Here is a 15446-nt window from a genome sequence, read left to right as displayed (position 1 = left end):
GGAGCAAGCATCTTTTAATTCAAGGCTATAGTCACTGTCTGCAGTGATTTTTGGAGAAATCTGCAGTGATTCTGGGCAAGCCTTAACTGAGATAATCTGTATGAAAAGTTCAACATAATATCTTTCTTATGGCACCCTCCAGCAACATTAGCTGAGATTATTATTAGTGTAGGAGACAACAAGAAAATAAAACAAATATAGCCAAGGTGCATTACTATTGTGTAAATCTTCTGCTTGAAATTTTCAGTGGTTTTCTTGCAATTCTAAGGATAGAATCCAAATATTTAATACAGCTGGCAAAGCCCTTTATGACCTGGCTCCTGCCTAACTCTCCCCACAGACTAAATCTTCCTAAACTGCTTTCACACCTTCCAGGTTTCAAGGTCTTTCTCTCTTCACACTCTTTCATCATGCTGCTCACCCTCCTAGAACACTCAGCCTCAGGCTTAGAGGAGCTACCTTCCTTCAGGAGCCTAACACCCTTGAATATCCCATATCACAGTGTGGCTGGGTAACTTCCTGGTGACTTATCTGTTTCCACAACTACTTGGGATTGAGATGGTATATGCTCAGTCACTCAGTTGTATCCGACTCCTTGCAACTCTGACTCCATGGATTATAGCCCAACAGGTTCCTCTGTCCATGCGATTTCCCAGGCAAGAATACTGGAGTGGGTTGCCATTTCCTCCTCCTGAGATACTGACTGTTAATATTCACCTTCTAACAGCACCTGGCACAGAGGAGAGCTTGCTAAATGAAGGGAAAAGTGCTATGATTGACGTGAGCCTGGGGCACAGCGAAAGAGCATGGAGGGGGGTCAGAGGGAGCCAAATGGAGAAGCTATCCAGACAGATAAAAAGAGTAAGAGCATTCCAGAAAGAGAGGACAGCATGGACAAACAGAAGTATGACAGCACGGTACGCTGGGGAAACTTCATATAAATGGGTAGCACTGAAACGCAGGATTCCAGAGTAGGGTGGTACAAGATGATGGTCACTGTGTGTGCTGGCAAGCAGCTGGCCTTTATCCTGTAGACACTGCACAACCATTGAAGAACTGAAAGCAGAGGACTCATCTGACCAGACTGCAGCATGAGGTTAGTGACTGGGACTCAGGATCTCTCTTTCATTATTTCCCATCCTTTCTTCTCACCTGTCCCATCCTTTTTCTCTCCTTTATTCTAGCCTCTCAAATAAATTCTTTCCTTTCCTATAGTTTCCATTTACATGGATTTTGTTGACCCTGGATGTTAGAGAACCATGAATTTCGGGAGGTAGTCCTACCAGCATTAATTGAGATTCAGGTGAATAACCTTCCAATCCAACATGACCCAAAACAGAAACAGACACTTCTCCCCAACATAAGGACTCTACACATGGTCTGAAAGTGAGACAGAAGTGATATCTTCATCTTGATATAAAGGGAACATGCTTGTTGCTTGCTTAACATAATTATTTACCTGAGAGTGTCTGTGAAACCGGAGAAGGCAATGGCACCCCACTCCAGTACTCTTGCCTGGAAAATCCCATGGACAGAGGAGCCTGGTGGGCTGCAGTCCATGGGGTCACTAGGAGTCGGACCCGACTGAGCGACTTTACTTTCACTTTTCACTTTCATGCATTGAAGAAGGAAATGGCAACCCACTCCAGTATTCTTGCCTGGAGAATCCCAGGGACAGGGGAGCCTGGTGGGCTGCCGTCTATGGGGTTGCACAGAGTTGGACATGACTGAAGTGACTTAGCAGCAGCAGCAGCAGCAGTCTGTGGAAACACTAAGCTTTTCCAGCAATCAATGCACTTCCTTTTTAATTGAAAATATGACTCTTCTCATCCCACCTTTTTTATGTAACTTCTGACTAACCTCTTTCAGTGTAAAATTACCAGGAAATTCCACTGAATAACATGGCTAATGAAATTATTCTAAGACAATCACTATCAAACTCAAAGTCCTAGACTTAAATTTGAGGATGAAGGTTAGGGTTAAGATCTAGGTTTAGTTCTGTAAAGCAATTAGCCATCAGTTTAAAATAAATATTTTTTTTTAAGATTTAGGTTTAGGGTTAAGGTTTTGAGCTTGGATCAAGGTTAATGTCAAGGGTAGGTTAGATCTGGGTTATGTTTGAGTAGATAAGAATAGGTAATGTTAGAGTAGGTAAGAGTAGGGTTGAAGTGAAGTGAAGTTGCTCAGTCGTGTCCGACTCTTTGCGACCCCATGGACTGTAGCCTATCAGGCTCCTTCGTCCATAGGATTTTCCAGGCAAGAGTGCTGGAGTGGATTGCCATTTCCTTCTACAGGGGATCTTACCGACCCAGGAATAGAACCTGGGTCTCCCACATTGCAGGCAGACGCTTTACCATCTGATCCACCAGGAAGAGTAGGGTTAGGTTAGGGTTAAGGCTGGTGTCAGGTTTAACACTACAGTTATAGTTAACGGACTTCTGGGGAAAGGGAAATGAGATTGAAGGGCAGTTAAGATTCTAACGACTTTAACACACATACATCAAACACTTATTTTACCTTTTTTTTTTTCTGTTGAACTTCACTCAAAATAGTAATAATAAAAAAGGAATCTACTTTTGTCTGATTCATGAATGGGGTTTGAAAAATCACTGATCTAAGCAACCTCCAAAGCCATGTATCAGATTCAAAGACAGACACCATGGGCCATTTTTCAGGAGCTCATCATCCTCATGAATAAGAAGCATTTAGACTCCTGCAGGCATGGTATCTTCATAGCTGAAGCTGCCCCATAACAGGAGAGGACAGCTGCGATGCTCTGGGGTGAGAGAACAGTCTAGATGCCCTTTCCTCCTGACTGGCAGGAGCTGGGAAGTATGATCAGGAATAGGAACAAGACCATACATGCCCTCTCTTGTGGTAGGTGGAACTAAGAGAAATAGTATAGAATGATTATTGCCTGAGCCAGTTAGAAGTTCCAAAAAACAGGCCTCTGGATTCAAGAGGTTAGGAAAAAAAGCTATGGTATGAAACCAAGGATGGCTGGGGAGCTAATAATTGATCAAGTATAGAGAAATTTTTGAGACTGAGGATTAGTATCCTTTTTATTACAGTAGGTATCAGCAAAAAATTTCTGTAAAGGGCCAGATAGTAAATATTTTAGGTTCTGAAGCCAAAAATAGTCTCTGTCATAGTTACTGAACTCTCTGCTGCTCTAGAACAGAAGTGCCCATAGACCATACATATACAAATAAGCATGCTCTGTCCTAGTATTTAGTTTAAAAAATTAGGCAGCAGACCGTATTTGACCCTGGGTCATGGTTTGTTGACTCTTGTACTAGGGTATTTGACAACAACTTTTGTGATCCTCTATAAGAAGAGTGTTCTGAGAATTGAACCAATATAGAGATACAGAATGAAGATACTAGAGAGCAAAATCAAGGCTGTAACATTAGTAGAAACCCAGGATCCAGCCATACCTGAAACTATCCTCCCTGATATCTTCATTTACATAACAGTGAATTATTCTTTTTAAGTAGCATGAGTGAAGTCTCTGTCCACTGAAACCAGAAAATCCCCAATTGGTAGCCACAGCACACAAGATGTCACCAAAATTGTCCAGTCTCATCCCAAATCTTCTGACTCCCATTCCAGTTCTCATCCATTTCAACCAACATTAGGCAGAATGAATGCCCTAGTTGAGATATCTTTTGTCCTAGCCAAAGACCCATGTCACCAACGTGGGTTGGATTCTGCTCCAAGAAACCCCCACTTTTTGAAATATCATTAAAGGAAAGTATGTGCTTAAGAAATACTACCCATGGATGTGGAAAGTTGACAACAGCCCTGGAGGGCCAGATGGATTCCAAACAGCTGTGACTTGATGGAGGCGCTCCATTTGGCAGGACCAGGAAGAGCTCAGCAGGAACAGCATCAATTAGCAACCTCTTCTTAGAGAGGATGATTGCAGCACATCACTGCAGTCAAGCTTCATGCAGCCACTACAAATGATGGTTATAAAGCCTCTGGAGCAACATGTAGACATGTTTGATACGATTTTAAAAGAGAACCTCAGAATACACTGTAATTCTCTTTCATTGATGAAGAGATGATTAATTGATACAAACTCTCCAGAAAGCAATTTTGCAATATGGTTTGAAAACCCTTAAAATCAAAACCCTCATAACTTTCAATTCAGCAATCCTCCTCTCCTATAAGAAACTATCCTAAGCAAATAATCAGAAATGTAAACACAGATTTCTGCCCAAGAATGTTCATCACAGCATTATTTATAATAGCAATAAAAGAAAATAGTGCCCAAATGCCGAAGGTAAGAAGTTGATGAAACGTATTATGGTATATAGCCACAGGATGGAAAGTTCTGATAGCCAGCAAAAAATACAATTAGGAAGAATTTTTAATAACATGAGAATATATTCACACTATAGTAGGTTAAAAAACAGAACACAAATTGCGTATATCCTGTGATAACCTCTAAATAATACATGGTGAAGTCTTTTTACTTACCTGAATATGGTGATGAAATGTTTGTGTTGGCAGGCTCAGGGCTCCTCTTATGGGTTTATTTGCATGGGGATGTTTTTCCAGGGGCAAACGAGCTAACAATGAGGTGATAGGAGTTGTCCTAGAAAGAGAAGAAAGCAAGGACAATTAAAGGGATGTACAACAAAGCAGCATCTGACCCCTCACGCTAATATACTGGAGGGCCCCATTGAAGAGAAGTTGAGGAGATTCTCAAGATCTCAAACAGCTCTTCACCAGGGAAGCCTTCCTCTTTCCCTACATGAGGTTTGATGCCTCTGATATAAGCTCTCAAAGCACTTTTTTCATTTCTATTTCAAAGCACATAATAAATGTTGTCATCGTATATCAGATGATATGCCATTCTCATGCACCAGTCCTGTCTTATTGAATACAGTAGTCACTTTCTAAAAATTGTTTATTAGCATAAAGTTGATTTACAATGTTGTGTTAGTTTCAGATGTACAGTAAGTGAATCAGTTATACATATATCCACTGTTTTTTAGATTTTTCCCCCCACATAGGTTATTACAGAGTATTGAGTAGAGTTCTCTAAACAATAAGTAGGTCCTTATTAGTTATCAGTCATTTTATTTTTTTTTTTTAGTTTTTTATTTTTTAAATTTTAAAATCTTTAATTCTTACATGCATTCCCAAACATGAACCCCCCTCCCACCTCCCTCCCCATAACATCTTTCTGGGTCATCCCCATGCACCAGCCCCAAGCATGCTGCATCCTGCGTCAAACATAGACTGGCGATTCAATTCACATGATAGTATACATGTTAGAATGCCATTCTCCCAAATCATCCCACCCTCTCCCTCTCCCTCTGAGTCCAAAAGTCCGTTATACACATCTGTGTCTCTTTCCCTGTAGCAAATTCCATGGACAAAGGAACCTGGCAGGCTATAGTCCATGGGTTTGCAAAGAGTTGGACGCGACTGAGCAACTGAGCATACACACATACCTTGAAATTTAAGTATAAATTAATTCAAAGACTTTTCTGATGGTCCAGTGATTAGGACTTCACCTCCAGTGCAGGGAGTACAGGTTTAACCCCTGGAAATAGGATTCCACATGCCTCAGGGCCAAAAAAAAAAAAAGAAAAGCAGCACATAAATAACAGAAACAATATTGCAAGAAATTCAATATAGACTTTAAAAATGGTCCACATCAGCAGAAACCAATACAATATTACAAAGTGATTGTCTTCCAATTAAGAATAATTTTTTAAAAAAAATAAGTAATCAACAAGGACCTACTATATAGCACAGAGAACTCTACTCAGTAGTCTGTAATAACCTATATAGGAAAAGAATCTGATAAAGAATGGATATATGCATATGCATAACTGAACCATTTTGCTGTACATCTGAAACTAACACAGCATTATAAATCAACTATACCCCAATATAAAATAAAAATTAAATACATTTTAAAAGATCTGAGAAGAATAAATAATAAAAATGGTCCACATCAAGAAAAAAAATTTTTAATAATTAATTAATTCAGATAAGACAAATACTGGAGTGGAGAGCCATTTCCTTCTCCACAGGATCTTCCTAATCCAAGGATCAAGCTCTTGTCTCCAGCTTTCTAGGAAGATTCCTTACCACTTGAGCCATCGGGGAAGCCAGATAAGACCAAACAAAAGTCTATTTCTTGGACAAACAAGCCACATTTCAAGGGCCCAAGAGCTGCATGTGGCTAGTGGCCATCAGCAGGGACAGTGGACAGCATAGATATAAAACACCTCCATCATCACAATCTTCCAGAACGTGCTGTCTTGCTTACACTCCCTGCTCCCTAAAGTCTGGCCCATTACAAACACTCAATAATATTCACTGAATGAATATATAGCAAGGAAAGATTCTCATTAAAAAAGAGGGTCCCGGTATAGCACCTCCTTCTTATATTTGTCCCTTTTCCTAATATCCAGCACCATCAAGCTCTAGTTATGAATACATGAGGTAAAGAATAAACAGAATAAATGATGATAAAAGAGCTCTGAGCTCTAACTAGGAATCCAAATGTGCAGCATCAGCCCTGACAGCAAGGGTGTCATGATGACATGTGTCTTATCCACCTTCTCTGGAGGAATTCTGAACTGGAAGTAGCTTATCCCTGTTACTGGGACCAGGGTGCTTGGGATAACGCAGCTGAGTTGCTGATGGTGGCCAGCCCATTCTCTCTTCTCTCTTCATCACTGTTTTTTTTTGGTTTTTTTTTTCTTCCCTAATAGCTAAAGGATTAAGCTTAAAATCTGGGTCTTGGTCACGAACATTCTGAACTCTGGAGCTTTAGAAGACCCAGGCTATTCAACCTTTGTATGCCCTTCACAAAAGTTGCCAGCAAGTCACGAACCTCAGTATGGAGCAAGAAACTGTACTCTAGCACTTCCTTACCTACAGGAGGTACTCAGATCAATGCTGAATTAACAGGTAACTCTTGGTCTTGGAGAGAAGGTACCTGGTGAGTAACAGCATTCATTCAGCAAATGTTTATTGGGCACCTACTGGGAGACAGGCAATGCTTAGGCACTTGGAGACATACCCCGTGAACAAAACAGAAATAGAAACATACACGTTCATGAAGCTTACGTGCCAGGCTTTTCAGCCCTGGCTGAATATTAGAATCAGCTGGGGATTTTTGAAACTTCCTATTACTTGGGACACACACACACATATGCACACAGATTCTTATTAAAACAGTCTATGATAAGGACTAGAAAAAGGATTTTTCTTAAACTTCACAGCTGGTTTCAATGAACAGTCACCCGGAGAAACGTCAGAACCAGTGGTTCTGAAAGTGGTGATCCCCAGACCAGCAGCACCTGGGAATGTGTTAGAAATGCAAGTTTGGGACTTCCCTGGTGGTCCAGTGGTTAAGAATCCACCCTGCAGTGCAGGGGAGGTGGGTTTGATCCCTGGTCAGGGAACTAAGATTCCCACATGCTGCAGAGCAACTAAGCCTGCACGCTGCAACACTGAGCCCACATGCCACAACTAGACAGTCTGTGCGCCACAAGGAAAGATCCCACATGACAGTGAAGATCCTGCATCCTGCAATTAAGACCCAGCATAGACAAATACATGTGTATGTGTGCTCAGCTGCTCAGTCATGTCTGACTCTCTGCAGCCCCGTGGACTGTAGCCTGCTAGGCTCCTCTGTCATTTCCTACTCCAGAGGATCTTTTCAACCCATGGATCGAATGTGTGTCCTCCACTTGGCAGGCAGATTCTTTACCACTAGCGCCACTGGGAAGCCCCAAGTAAATAAATAACTATTTTCAAAAAGATAAAAGAAATGCAAGCTCTCAGACCTCTCCCTAGATGTACAGAATCAGAAACTCTAGGATGGGGACCCAGGAAGCTGTGTTTTAACACGCTTTTCAGCCAACTCTGATGCATTCAACAGTTTGAGAACCACTAGTCGAAACAAAATTACCTGGAGAAATGAGTTTTTAAAGAAAGAAGAATCCTGCTGTCTGTCTTTTCCCGATGCCTTCCTGCCAAGTCATTAAACCTGGACAGGAATCGTAAGAACAGCTTCCCCCAGCCACACTGCTGGGTTTCAGAGGTTCTCACCAGCTGCTCAAGGAACTGCCTCACTAGCTGGGACTCCTACCCCCACCCACTTCCCCAATTAGCAAGGCCTCCCCACTGCCAATGAGCCTGGCACAGACACCCTCTGCTGACTTCCCCATAATCACCTGCAGGTGCAATGAGCCCCCACAGTCTTATGATGTTCCCATCTCCCAGAGAGCTGCACAGACAGGGCACAGGCCCGTATAGAGATGCACGGCCCACCATGGCACACACATACAGCCTCATGTTACACAATACACAGAAGCACTTTCCTACTCTGTCACACACGATGTCACAAACACATGCACAGCACTCATTGTCAAGCACACACTCACATCCTCTTACTCTGTTTTAGACACACACACCCATCACTCTACCAGCAAAATTTGTCTGGTAGAGACAAATTTGTCCCAAATTTGTCTGCATGTTGGCCTCACCTGTGAAAGTGGGAAAGTGTTAGTCGCTCAGTTGTGTTCAACTCTTTACAACTCCATGGACCAGGGAATGAACCTAAGTCTCCTGCCTTGCAAGCAGATTCTTTACCATCTGATGTACCAGGGAAGCCCACCTAGGAGTTTAAATTCTGATGCCCAGGACACACCCTGCATACGTTAAACAAGGATATCTGGAGTTGGGAAGCAGGTATCTGTGTTTTCAAAAGCTACCCAAGTGGTTCCAATGGGTAGCCAAGGTTGAGAATACTGCTCTCCTCTCTGGTCCTTTGACTAACAGGAAGAAGAAATAGTAGAGGGTCTCAGCTTCTTTCAGAAAGGAAGAGACAAGATCAACAGGGGAAACTGGAATTCAAAGATTTCCCAAATTCTTCTGTGGCATCCTTTTATTCACAAGGATCTGGATCACTCATTCGGTGTTTCGTGAGCACGTCCTACCAAGTCTTATTTCATCTGCTAGTGCCCATGCATTAAGGACCATCAGGAACACACTTTCATCAGACAAAATTGTGTTTATTGACCCACTGCACTGAGGCGGGGTGAGGAGGGGGGTGGCGGATGGCAGTGGTACACCAAGGAGAACATGGGGCATCTCAGCAAGAGACTATTAGCAAGAACGCACTGTGGAATTGGGGCTGGGGGTGTGGGATTCATGGGAGGTTTCAAGGGAGCAGGGCTTTGCTCTGGATTGGATGTGTTGAACTTAGCATGAGATGATAATTCCATGACTGGGTGTCTTAATTAATCTTATCTAGAAATTCAGAGGAACAAAGTACAACTAAAGCTTTAACTTTGGAGTACAGAATGAAGGCTAATAGGGTTCTGCCAAGAGAACGCACTGGTCATAGCAAGCACCCTCTTCCAACAACACAAGAGAAGACTCTACACATGGACATCACCAGATGGTCTACACCAAAATCAGATTGATTACATTCTTTGCAGCTAAAGATGGAGAAGCTCTATACAGTCAGCAAAAACAAGACCGGGAGCTGACTGTGGCTCAGATCATGAACTCCTTATTGTCAAATTCAGACTGAAATTGAAGAACATGCAGAAAACCTCCAGACCATTCAGGTATGACCTAAATCAAATCCTTATAACTATACAGTGGAAGTGAGAAATAGATTTAAGGGACTAGATCTGATAGAGAGAGTGCCTGATGAACTGTGGACGGAGGTTCGTGACATTGTACAGGAGACAGGAATCAAGACCATCCCCAAGAAAAAGAAATGCAAAAAAGCAAAATGGCTGTCTGAGGACACCTTACAAATACCTGTGAAAAGAAGGGAAGCAAAAAGCAAAGGAGAAAAGGAAAGATATACCTATTTGAATGCAGAGTTCCAAAGAATAGCAAGGAGAGATAAGAAAGCCTTCCTCAGTGATCAATGCAAAGAAATAGAGCTTGAATGGGAAATGGGAATGGGAAAAACTAGAGATCTCTTCAAGAAAATGAGAGATACCAAGGGAACATTTCATGCAAAGATGGGAACAATAAAGGACAGAAATGGTAGGGACCTAAGAGAAGCAGAAGATATTAAGAAGAGGTGGCAAGAATACACAGAAGAACTGTACAAAAAAGATCTTCACGACCCAGATAATCACAATGGTGTGATCACTCATCTAGAGCCAGACATCCTGGAATGTGAAGCCAAGTGGGCCTTAGAAAGTATCGCTATGAACAAAGCTAGTGGAGGTGATGGAATACCAGTTGAGCCATTTCAAATCCTGAAAGATGACTCTGTGAAAGTGCTGCACTCAATATGCCAGCAATTTAGAAAACTCAGCAGTGGCCACAGGGCTGGAAAAGGTCAGTTTTCATTCCAATCCCAAAGAAAGGCAATGCCAAAGAATGCTCAAACTACCACACAATTGCACTCATCTCACACGCTAGTAAACTAATGCTCAAAATTCTCCAAGTCAGGCTTCAGCAATATGTGAACCATGAACTTCCAGATGTTCAAGCTTGTTTTAGAAAAGGCAGAGGAACCACAGATCAAATTGCCAACATCCACTGGATCATCAAAAAAGCAAAGAGAGTTCCAGAAAATGCAGGTCAGGAAGCAACAGTTAGAACTAAACATAGAACAACAGACTAGTTCCAAATAGGAAAAGGAGTACGTCAAGGCTGTATATTGTCACCCTGCTTGTTTAACTTATATGCAGAGTACATCATGAGAAACACTGGGCTGGAAGAAGCACAAGCTGGAATGAAGACTGCCGGGAGAAATATCAATAACCTCAGATATGCAGATGACACCACCCTTATGGCAGAAAGTGAAGAACTAAAGAGCCTCTTGATGAAAGTGAAAGAAGAGAGTGAAAAAGTTGGCTTAATGCTCAAAATTCAGAAAACGAAGATCATGGCATCTGGTCCCGTCACTTCATGGGAAATAGATGGGAAAACAGTGGAAACAGTGGCTGACTTTATTTTTCTGGGCTCCAAAATCACTGCAGATGGTGATTGCAGCCATGAAAATTAAAAGATGCTTACTCCTTGGAAGGAAAGTTATGACCAACCTAGATAGTATATTCAAAAGCAGAGACATTACTTTGCCAACAAAGTTCTGTCTAGTCAAGGCTATGGTTTTTCCTGTGGTCATATATGGATGTGACAGTTGGACTGTGAAGAAAGCTGAGTGCTGAAGAGTTGATGTTTTTGAACTGTGGTGTTGGAGAAGACTCTTGAGAGTCCCTTGGACTGCAAGGAAATCCAACCAGTCCATCCTAAAGGAGATCAATCCTGGGTGTTCACTGGAAGGACTGATGTTGAAGCTGAAACTCCAATACTTTGGCCACCTGATGCGAAGAGCTGACTCATTTGGAAAAGACCTTGATGCTGGGAAAGATTGAAGGCAGGAGGAGAAGGGGACGACAGAGGATGAGATTGGTTGGATGGCATCACTCAATGGACAGGGGTTTGGGTGGACTCCGGGAGTTGGTGACAGACAGGGAGGCCTGGCATGCTATGGTTCATGGGGTTGCAAAGAGTCAGACACGACTGAGTGACTGAACTGAACTGAACTGAAAGCTATAACTGATACAGAAACAGAAGTCATGCCCATAGGGCAGGAAATAAAGATGCTTAGACATTTGTATGGCCTTGACAGGAGTCTTGCTTTGTGCTCAGACACAATTATGGAATGATCTCATGTTTATCTTGCTCCATTTCAGCCACAGAGCAGCCCTGTCCAATGTCATTCTTTTGTGACATTGTTCAAAAGGAGAGCACCAAGGACTAGCTGTGGCTGCCAGGCCAGCCCCTGACCATCAGGGGCTACGCTTCTTCCTCTTCCGTCTCCTCTGTTCTCCAAGTTGACTCTATATTGTCTCTTTGCATTTTTACAAATGTGCCCATTTGTTCCTCTAGGAAATGAACTTCATCTTCTTAATCTCCTCTATAACACATAGCATAGCGCTAGGCACATAGACAAGGGAGCCCCCACATTCTGAAAAGTATATTAGGTTTAGATTTGGAATCAGAAAACCCAGCTCCGAGTTCCTACTTTCCACTTGCTAAATAGATAACTTGGGCAAATGACTCAGTCTCTCTGAGCTCAGATAGGGATGACAGGCCTTGCCTACACCACTGAGATTCTGGTGCAGATAAAAGGAGACAACTCTCCAGCCACAAGGAGTGGGCAAAGCAGCAGATTCTCAAGGAATGCACACCGGTGAAGGCAGCTGGAATGGAGAGCGACTGATCTGACCAAACCTTGATTGGGCATGGGGTTGCTGTTGTTGCTTGTTGTTTAGTCTCCAAGTAGCGTTCAACTCTTTTGTGAACCCATGGACTGTAGCCCACCAGGCTCCTCTGTCCGTGGGATTTCCCAGGCAAGCATCCTGGAGTGTGCTGTCCCTTCCTCTTCCAGGGGATCTTCCTGACCCAGGGATCCAACCCACATCTCCCGCATTGGCAGGTGGATTCTTTACCACTGAGCCACCGCGGAAGCTCCTTGCTTGGAGTAGCAAAGGACAACTGGCTTAGGGGACCTCTGAAAACTCAGTGTGGGTACAAGAAGTGGAATTAACAGGTGGAATTCCAGTCTCCTAGGTGACCCTTTAGTTCCTAGAAACAAGCTTCAAGCATGAGTGATTACAGGTTGAATTTGCTTAGACTGCCATTGCACAACGTTTTCTGAGTGCTGACTATGTGATACAGAAATGGAAAAAACACAGTTTCTTCCCAAAGATACTCTTAGTCTAGTGGAAGAAAGAGAGACACATATAAAATCATTGCAATTCAGCATGGAAAACGGAGCACTTAAGAGGTACAGCATAGCATAGAGCAGGGAGGGGTTAATTCTCTATCAGGGCCTGGGGAAGAGTGGTGAGGAGATGTTAGGGAAAACTCCACAAAAATGAGCGGTGCTTCAACTAGGTTTTCAAAGGATGAGTAGGAGTGTGCCAGGCAGATGGAGGAGGAAGTGTCAGATCAGAAACCCATTCATAACGAAGTCATTTCAAGGGGGTACAAGACTGCTGTGTCAGCTATTTTATCCCCAGGTCATAACAAATTGTCCAGGACATAGTGTTTACTTAAAAGGAGAAGGAGCAATTAATGAACACAATAGCTATTGTTATCAGAGGTTTTAGCCCTCTGGTAGAATTCCAACCATTATAAAAGTATGCGTCTATCCAGTGTAGCTTTCTTTACAGTCATAGTTACATTATACTTAAGTCTCCTGGCCCCATATTTACAACTCTTTGAAATTCCCTACAGGCTCAACTGATTTCAATATCCAAAACCAGATTTTTTAAACAAAGATTATACAAATATTGAGTGGTTTTTTTTTAATTTAATTTTTAGTTAGTGCTGTCTGTCTTGAAATAACTAATTCAGAAAGGATATGACCCCAAAGCACAAGACTCCATCTACAGCCTCTTCCGAGTATTCTGACTTCCAGAAAATCAAGTTTAGTTAGTTAGCTATAAGTTAACAGGCCACAAGGGAGCCCTGGGCTTGTCCCATGGCCCTGGCTTCTTTAGAGAAGACTCAGAAACTAATTCTAGAAGTAGCTGCCAAAAGAGCTTCAGGCTTCACAGGCCATGTGTACCAGCTTCCCCTGGGTGGCCAAAACTGAAAGTGATCTATCTGGCCAATTTTCTTGAGTTAGAATTAATATACCACATTATATTAGTTTCAGATACACAACATAGCAATTCACTATTTCTATACATTATGAAATGACCACCACAATAAATCCAGTCGCCACCTGTCACCATACCAAGTTGTCACAATATTATTGACTATATCCCTTATGTGTATATTACACCCCCATGAGTGACTTAGTTTATAGCTGAATGTTTCTACCTCCAAATTCCCTTGGCCTGTTTTATCCATCCTCCCACCTTCCTCCCCTCTGGCGACCACCCGTTTGACCACCATTTACTGGCCAGAGAGGCCCTTCTTGCAGGATGCTTTAAGGATATGTTACATACAGTTGAAGGGAGCAGGTACCCTTCTACGAGGGTGGCTAGACTCTCCAGCCCTGCTGTGCTCAATCTGCCACCAGCCAATGGCGAACTAACCCCTCCCACCATCCCCACCTGTGAAATGGGCATGTGAGAAAATAGCCACATTCTCAAATAACATATTCTTTTACATACACATTGAAATTGCCATCCAAACTAAATGAATTAAATGTAAATAGCCATTTGACTTTCTATCTGTACTTCTAGTTTGTATTTTTAAGTTGATCAAAACAAAAGCATAGTCAACTCAGGGATACAGACTAGTTGAATACCGAGTGTTGTGAGAGAGGACCCTGGGGAGACCTGGCTAGGATTAGGAAGCAGAACTAGGGAGGCCAGGTCTATAAGTCACTGCCCCGGACACCACCTGCAATGCGGCCTTAGCACACTTGGAGGGGTTCACACTCCTGGTCTGAACTTCTCCCAGTAACCCCTCCTTACCTCTTTTCATCTTGCCTTTGACCTTCCCAGGTACTGCCCTCCACTCCTGGGGTCATGCCCTCTCCTCTCTCTAAAACTCGGGTTCAAAATTACTTTCCAGTAAATCCTTTTTTTTTTTTAATTTTATTTTATTATTTTTTTTTTAGTTTTTTATTTTTTAAATTTTAATATCTTTAATTCTTACATGCGTTCCCAAACCTGAACCCCCCTCCCACCTCCCTCCCCATAACAACTCTCTGAGTCATCCCCATGCACCAGCCCCAAGCATGCTGCATCCTGCGTCAGACATAGACTAGCGATTCAATTCTTACATGATAGTATACATGTTAGAATGTCATTCTCCCAAATCATCCCACCCTCTCCCTCTCCCTCTGAGTCCAAAGGTCCGTTATACACATCTGTGTCTCTTTCCCTGTCTTGCATACAGGGTCGTCATTGCCATCTTCCTAAATTCCATATATATGTGTTAGTATACTGTATTGGTGTTTTTCTTTCTGGCTTACTTCACTCTGTATAATCGGCTCCGGTTTCATCCATCTCATCAGAACTGATTCAAATGAATTCTTTTTAACGGCTGAGTAATACTCCACTGTGTATATGTACCACAGCTTTCTTATCCATTCATCTGCTGATGGACATCTAGGTTGTTTCCATGTCCTGGCTATTATAAACAGTGCTGCGATGAACATTGGGGTACATGTGTCTCTTTCAATTCTGGTTTCCTCGGTGTGTATGCCCAGCAGTGGGATTGCTGGGTCCAGTAAATCCTTATTTACTTTCTTCTTACATCAGCATCGGAAGGTATAATTTATGTACAATAAGCTGTATCCATGCTGAGCATTGACAAACGTATAGACCCATATAACCACCATCCCATCAAATATAACATCCCAAAGAGTGTTCTCATGCCCCTTTGTGGCCAGCGCCGTCACTACTGACTAGTCTTCCTGCTCTGGGGTTTACCGTGAATGGAATCACACAGTATGTGTTCCA

General features: G+C 42.5%; 1 long non-coding RNA gene across 2 annotated transcripts in view; it reads right to left on the bottom strand.

Annotated features, from left to right (window-relative positions):
* Nucleotides 1–15446, bottom strand: part of LOC138429083 (uncharacterized) — a 100331-nt gene that overhangs the window by 26285 nt on the left and 58600 nt on the right. The window contains exons 2-4 of one of the 2 annotated variants that reach the window (XR_011252673.1): nt 6907–7013; nt 5469–5582; nt 4486–4603 (exon numbers count right to left, since the gene is read on the bottom strand). This is a non-coding gene — a long non-coding RNA (uncharacterized lncRNA). The remainder of the gene's footprint in view (nt 1–4485; nt 4604–5468; nt 5583–6906; nt 7014–15446) is intronic. The other variant, XR_011252674.1, reaches the window with a different exon arrangement.

Source organism: Ovis canadensis, chromosome 24 (assembly GCF_042477335.2).
Source record: "Ovis canadensis isolate MfBH-ARS-UI-01 breed Bighorn chromosome 24, ARS-UI_OviCan_v2, whole genome shotgun sequence".
NCBI classification, from domain to species: Eukaryota; Metazoa; Chordata; class Mammalia; order Artiodactyla; family Bovidae; genus Ovis; species Ovis canadensis.
The sequence above is the reverse complement of the archived record's forward strand: the minus strand, read 5'-3'. Positions and strand labels throughout refer to the sequence as shown.